This window comes from Cajanus cajan, chromosome 2, assembly GCF_000230855.2.
Source record: "Cajanus cajan strain Asha chromosome 2, NIPB_CcT2T_4, whole genome shotgun sequence".
Classification (NCBI taxonomy): domain Eukaryota; kingdom Viridiplantae; phylum Streptophyta; class Magnoliopsida; order Fabales; family Fabaceae; genus Cajanus; species Cajanus cajan.
The window spans coordinates 52,940,578-52,948,307 of NC_138518.1; the positions used below are offsets into that span (position 1 = coordinate 52,940,578).

A 7,730-nucleotide genomic window follows, 5' to 3' on the forward strand; every position below is an offset into this window, starting at 1 on the left:
GCATTTGAGGTGCTAGATAATTCAATAGATGATAAATTAATCATTTAAGGTGCTAGATAGGTCATCATGATTGAAAAAAAAATATCTGCAAATGACATAAACAACAATTTCACATTAATAAATAGTTTATTTTGTTTGGAAGTCAAACATATCTCGTTAGATCACTTTCCTTCAAAATGTGGGAACCTCGCATTTAAAATAAATATTTGGGAAGAGAAATATAATGTTAGATAAAGGATCACTTTTGAAACAAATGCCAATAAGATACATGATAAAAAAAATCTCTTTTTATATCTTTTAATCAAATTATACGCTTTTATGATAATCTTGTTCACATATCCATCGTTTGCTGGTTCAATCTTCTATCAAGAAAAACTTGGATACAATTTCGTAGTACTACAGGAAATTACAACTATAAAACCATAAGCAAAATATTAGATACTATTGACAAACAAAATAGTCTCTTTTTCATGAGAGTAAGTGTTCAATATAAAAGAAAAATAAATTTAATGTACAATTTAAACTCACGTTTTTATTTTGAAGTTTCCATTCTTGACGAGACAAAGAACTACAAGAGTTTTGTTGTTGAGGTGAACCAAAGTATTTGCGAAGTATCTGCAAAAACAAGACCATGACTTATTAAGATGACCATCAATTAGAAAACTCAAAATTATAGCATGGCAGTGGCACTATTCAAATTAGCATACAATAATGCAATGTTTTAGAGAAGAGAAGAAGAAAAGAAAAGAAAAAAAGATATTAGAAGAAGACGCACTACGCACAACAATTGCATAAACAATTTAACACAAATTGGAAATATAAACAATCATGAACGTGAAGGATGTAACACCCCAGCAACATATGGGTGTGGATACCTTCCTTGTGTGGACGCGTTTTGGGGTGGCATGCGTGCCATTGCCAGAAGCAAAACCGTGAGGGCTGCGGCCAAAGCGGACAATATCCACATGCGGGTTGCTGGGGTGTTACATTTGGTATCAGAGCCGGGACCCGGGCCGGTGTGCCAGCGAGGGCGCTGGACTCCCATGAGGGGGGTAGATTGTGAAGTCCCACATCGGTTAGGAAGGAGAACGAAGCATGCCATATATATGGGTGTGAATACCTTCCTTGTGTGGACGCGTTTTGGGGTGGCATGCGTGTCATTGCCAGAAGCAAAACCGTGAGGGCTGCGGCCAAAGCGGACAATATCCACATGCGGGTTGCTGGGGTGTCACAAAGGAAGTTATCATAAACGTGACCTTCTTTTTCTCTCTTTTTTTGTTTTTCTAACTTCTCTACCTTTTTAAAAATATATAAAAATATATTAAAAATTTTAATTTCTTTTCATCAACTTCGTAGTCTCTCAAGTTAACCGACCCTCTTAAGTTTATTAAATTAAATATATAACTACTATCATTTTTGTGAGACCCTTCCCCCTTTTCTCTTCCTTCCCGGATTTCCTTTTCACTCTCACCCATTTCTCCTTTACTCTTCTACTGTGGCTGATTTTGTTCTCTGGGTGGTGCTCTTTTGGATTGAAGGTGCTGAGTGAAGGTTAGATTTCGTGTTGAACTGTGCGGAGCTTCTTTCCTTCTTCTTCGTGGAGCTTTCTTTTTCTTCTTCTCCGTTTCTCTTCCCGGAAGCTCGGATCTTCGCACTGAGGTAAGGGAAGCTAGTTACTTTGCTGTTTTTGGTTGAGAATGTGTCTTAGAAACTCATCTGCTGTTCGTTGGTGGTTGATCTTTGGCTGAGATTTGAGAAAAACTAGTTTTCGGGGTTTTTCGGGGTTGGGTGAAATTTTGGGGTTTTCCCTTGATTTTGGATGCATGTTGCAAATGAGCTGTTTTTCTTGAGGTTTGATGGAAGTGTAAACTTTTGGATGGTTTGCATGTTGTTTTCCTAGTATTTTTCGCAGGTTTTGATGAAATTTTTGAAGCTGGTAAGGGTTCCGTTTGAATTTGCGCCGGGCTCAGTTCTTCGCGCTGGGCGCGACTTGAACTGGGTAATTTCTGGGTGAATCGCGCCGAGCGCGGGGAGAACCGCGCCGGGCGCAATAGACCTTTATATGTCTCTGGTTGAGAATTGAGCCGGGCGCGCTTTTAACTCGCCGGGCGCGCATTTGTTTTGTTTTCAGAATTTTACTTTATAGTCTTCATGAAAGTTGTAGCCTTGGATGTTAGCTTTCAAATGGCGCTGGAATCACTCAAAAAGGAGTTTTAGAACTCTAGATATGGCTGTTTTAGTGAAGAGGGGTCGAGCTGCTAGCTTTGTTTATAGCTGTTGCGGTTTTTATCATTTTTAGCATGGTAGACGAAGGAATTAAGACTTGGTGTCTTCATGAGAGTTGTAGGAAATTTGATTATCTTTCATATGAGATAAGGATGAGCATGATAGGAGTAGTATAACTCCTGATGCACTGTTTGCTGTGATGGTTGCCATTTCACATTTAGTGAATTTGGTTAACTTGAAAGTTGTTTTAGGTGCTTAGGTGTACTCTTGTTGTTTGGGTGAGTAATTTGACAAGATAGATGAGTTGTAAACAAGATGTTTGGGTCGTATTAGGTGTTGATCATGTTGTTTTAAGTTGTTAGTGATGAATGATTATTAAGCTGAATGATGATATTGATGTGCTGCGCTGAGTGCGACCCTTGTCGCGCTGGACGTGAGACTCCTTGGGAGTCTCTGCCTCGAGGGCGCTGGGTGCAATTTGGTTTGCGCTGGGCGCGAGACCAAGGGAGGTCTCTGCCTTACCTGCGCTGGGCGCGGGTTGGGGCGCGCCGGGCGTGTGAGAGTCCTTGGAGTCTCTGTCTGGCCTGCGCTGGGCGCAATTGGGTATTGCGCCAGGCGCAAGAGAGGGCTTTGGACTCTCTGGATAAGTCTCGTCGGGCGCAGATACGCTTGCACCGGGCGCGCTGGCCCTGGAGCCCTCTGGTTGTGCCACGCCGGGCGCGACCATGAGTGCGCCGGACGTGTATGAGGATGTGAAGTTATATGCCAAATTTGATGATAATATTATTTTATGCTGAACTAAGCCGAAATTGATGAATATGATGTGATGACTAGCTGAAATTGCTGTTTGATGATGTTGAACTGTGTTAGGTGTATATTGCTGTAAGATGCTTAGATGTGCTGTAAGTTGATAGGTTGTGTTATCAAGCTGAGCTGTGCTGAATGTTGTTTATGCTGATTAATGCTGCCAATGTCGTGTGATGAAAAGTTGTGTTGTGTTGTATGTTGTTAATGATGTAACGCTGAGTTGTGTTGTGTGATGCTAATGCTGAACTTTATTGTTTGAGTCGAGCTGAATTATATGCTGATAGTTGTTGAATTATGCTGAAATTGCTGAGCTGAGATGTAATTGATAAATATGTTGTGCTGACTAGATGTAAAAGCTGAAAAATGATGTTAAGCTGTAATAGATGTATATCTCTGTGCTGAACTGGGCTGTTATTGATGATTTTAAATGCTGATTTATAATATGATTGTGCTCTAGAATGATGAGCTGAGTTGTGAGTAGTAATCTGTTTTGAATACTACTTAGCTGTGTCGTATGCTATTTTTTTGTTGTGCTGCGTTGTGAGCTGTTTTGTTGTGCTGTCTATTGCTGAGCTATATGTTGTGTTTGGCCACTATTGTGGTGCTGTTATAGCCGCTACGTCGGTGCTGTTAGCCACTACTGTGGTGCTGTTATAGCCGCTATGTCGGTGCTGTTAGCCACTATTGTGGTGCTGTTATAGCCGCTACGTCGGTGCTGTTAGCCACTACTGTGGTGCTGTTATAGCCGCTATGTCGGTGCTGTTAGCCACTATTGTGGTGCTGTTATAGCCGCTAAGTCGGTGCTGTTAGCCACTATTGTGGTGCTGTTGTAGCCGCTGAGCGGTGCTGATATTGCTGAATTGTTGTGGTGTAATGTAAGCTGTGCGGACGTGCTGATAGCTGTAGATGTTTTTTTTTTATTATTTTATTTTATTCACATATTTATATATGTATGTTGATTTCTTCACACTAGCTTACCCTTTGTTGTTTCCATGATGTTTGGACTGCGATGATCATACTATGTATGGGAGCAGAGCAGGGATAGGTTGGTGGCTGGCGGTAGGTCTGTAGCTGGCAGACGGAGCTGATTGGTGTAGATGTTTTGTTGTTTTAGCTACTGGGTGTAATAGCTTTGTTGTATTTTGTGCACACTCTAACTCTAGTCGGATTGGAACTTTGTATATATTTATATTCTAGATCCTATATCTATATACTTGTTCTATCTGTCTGGTGTTTCCGGTGTGCTGTGCCGAGTGTAGTGACCAGCTGGGTCGTTACAATTTTAGTATGTTTGATATACAGATTTAATTTTTATTTTATAATTAAATTTAAATACATAAATTATATTATAATTTTTTAATTAAAATTTATAATAATTTTTTAAAACATGTAAATTGTACTAGTATTTGAATAGGCTAAATATTTATTATATTACTAAAATTTTAATATATAAATATTTTTAAACATATAAATGATATTTTAGATATATGATAAATAATTTATATTATAGTATAATTTTTTTCATTTATTGATAGTTTATTTTAAAATATTAAAATTTAGTTTATAAATAATTATAATAAATAAAAATCAAATTAGATACAAAGCTAAAAAAATTGAATTAGATAAAAAGTGAAAAAAAAATCAATGTAACTATTACCAATTATTACATCATCAATAATACAATGATACAAAGGTAATCAAATTATTCATATCTTAATATATTTTAAAAAATATATATTATGTCAATTTTGATATATATGAATGAGATATCAAATAATTTTAAATCTATATCAAATTTTTATATGTAATCTAGGTGAAAGAAACTTTCACTTTAGCTATAGGTTTTGATAAAACATTATTTAATTAAAAGTTATTGAACAATATAATAATTGATAAAAAAAAATTATTATTATGGTGTAAATTGACCTCTCCGAGAGGATTGTAATTTAAAAATGAATTTACAACATAGAAAAAATACATAAAAACGTTATCATCATAAAAATACAGTTAAAAATACTTTTTTTAGACACTAAAAAATCAATCGATCTAGATAGTCATTCTAATTTACTAGCATAAAAAAACATTTTATATCTCAGTATATTTCATTTTAAAATAAACAAATGATAAAAAATAATTGAAGGTAAATATGTGTGAATGATTAACAACTAGAGATAGAGTATGAGCAATTTTTAGTTGTTGCTTGAAAGTATAACAAAATTGAAAAATAAATTTATAGAGAAATAGAGAAAAAATTTATGAAAACTAAATAAATAAAAGTATGGGAGAAAATAAGTGTTTTAAAGTTAAAGAACAAAAACATTAACAGAATGTGTACACCAAAAAGATGATGGAATCATGACAAAAAAGATAAGAAGTGACACATTGAAGGATCGAAGAGGAATGGGTTAGTCATGAAGACTCTAGGAGGATTGAGTCCATTTTTAGGTTAGTGGGTCTTAGCTTGTCTTGTGTTATGGGTCACTAACTAAAAGTCCAATACCTCCCAAATACATGCTTGTATATAGTCTCTTATCATATATTACGTGTCATATTTTTGGCCTTGTAGTTTAGGCCTAGTAGAATAGGATTTTGGGACCATAGGTCTTTATTGGGCCTATTTTGGGCTTAGTGGGTCTTAGGTCTTTTGGTATCTAATATTGAGTTTGTTTTGCTTCTTTTATTATTTCTTGATGTTTAGGATATGTAGGTCATTGTATTTGGGCCATTAGATTAAATTTTGAGGAGAAAAGATTAAATAGGCAAGTTAGTTTAAATTAGGTTTCTTAGAGCTTAGAACTTTAGGAATTCCAAAAATTCCTACTCTAGGTTCATCCATCTTTGTGAACAATCACTTGAATCCTTAGCTTGAGTGCTTTCAACTCCAGAGGTTTAGCACCTTCTCAAGGTGTTCTTCAATCAATCTTGACAAAGGATGAACTTAAAGAAAGATCAAGAGACTTGGAGCAACTCTAGTTGGTGACCTAGATCAAAATATATAATTTTTATTAATAGTAGAGATATATAGAGAAATTATGTTGAATAAAAGACATTTTAGGAGTTATTCTTAGATAATAATATTTATTTTTAGAGATAAATACATATAAATTTAACCTCATTTCTTATACAACTAATTAAATTTGTATATATTTAACTTATTAAAAACTATTTAATAATAAAAGATATTATAATATTATTTTAAATATATCACACATAACTACACTATAGATATTTAGTATAATATGTTATCTTTTATAACTTATCTATTAAAATGAAAATTTAAAATTAAATATATTATTGTACTTCTAATTTTAATGTCCTAAATAATGAATAAAAATTTTCTTTTGACAATAATGGCTTAGTCTAATCTATATCTAATTAAGATCTGGTGAAACCTGTAAAAGTTGTTGATGGTATTAAAGAAGAAAGTAATTATTTTGAATTTAGTGGAATATTTAAAGATAATTGTTCAATAATATTTTATGTTCAAATTTTGTTGTTGTTATTATTATAATTTATATTAATAAAAAATATATTTTGATAAAAGATAACACAAAACTAATTTAATATGATATATTTAAAGAAAAATTAAATTCACATTTAAAATTGATGATAATGCTTTGGCAGTATTAATTTAAGGTGAGGATAATTAAATTTGATATTATCAAATCTAAGCCAATCATTGACTTGGTTATTATATTGGGTTTTACTAATTCAATTAATAAATTATTTAATATATTATTTAGTTCTAATTTTTTTTTATGATTTTTCAATTAGATTCCTAAAGTAATTTTTTTAAATTGCTGCTTCATTTATTTTTTATAATTTTGTCCCTAGTACTGCAACATTTTATGACATTTTACAAAATATTTTTGATATATATGAATGATGAAACTAAATAATAATTTAAAATTATTGTTTTGATAGACAAATAATAAAAATATTTTATGAAATTTTTATAACTAAAACTAAGTTACAAAATATAAGAAAGATAAAAAGGCATAATTAATTTTTTTGGCTTAGGTATCTAATTAAAAATTTTCAAAAAAAAAATTTAGGGAATAGATGTTGTATTAAACTTAAACCATCATTTATTGAACTGCATTAAATAATATATATTAAACATATTTTTTACTGTACCGAAAATGAAAACTATATAAAAAATTAACAAAATTATTATATATAGTTTTAAATTTTCACATAACATTAGATGATTAGTTTTGGTGTAGTGGTTATATTTATTTTAACCTTCTAATTAAGGACAAGGATCAAATTCCATTGATATCAAAATTTCACTTTAATTTTGAATATTTAATTGAATTTGTGTATAACTTTTATTAATAAAAAATAATATTATTTTAATTTTTCTTTTCAAATAAAATTTTAAATTTAATTGCTATTATTATTACTCAAGATTAGTTGTGCTAGTGCAACTTCGGTCCAAATTTAATTCTTTAATATTTATATTATAGGTTAATGAATAAAACAATATTAAAATTAACTTTGTATAAAATAATTCTAATTTTAATATTTAAATAAAATTATAAATTTATTCATTGTCATTCAACTAATATTTTTGTTCTTGTATTATATATAACTAAATCATTTATTTAAGTTCATGAATTTATATATCTATCATTCTTTTATGATAAAAAAAACTATTCATAATTTAAAACTTTCACATAGTGATAAATTATTAG

General features: G+C 31.9%; 1 long non-coding RNA gene across 1 annotated transcript; it reads left to right on the plus strand.

Moving 5' to 3' along the window:
- Positions 1-1,453: 1,453 nt before the first annotated feature.
- Positions 1,454-4,255, plus strand: LOC145955303 (uncharacterized). The gene is made up of 2 exons (XR_014431930.1): positions 1,454-1,659; positions 4,068-4,255. It is a non-coding gene; the product is annotated as an uncharacterized LOC145955303 (long non-coding RNA).
- The last annotated feature ends 3,475 nt before the right edge of the window (positions 4,256-7,730 follow it).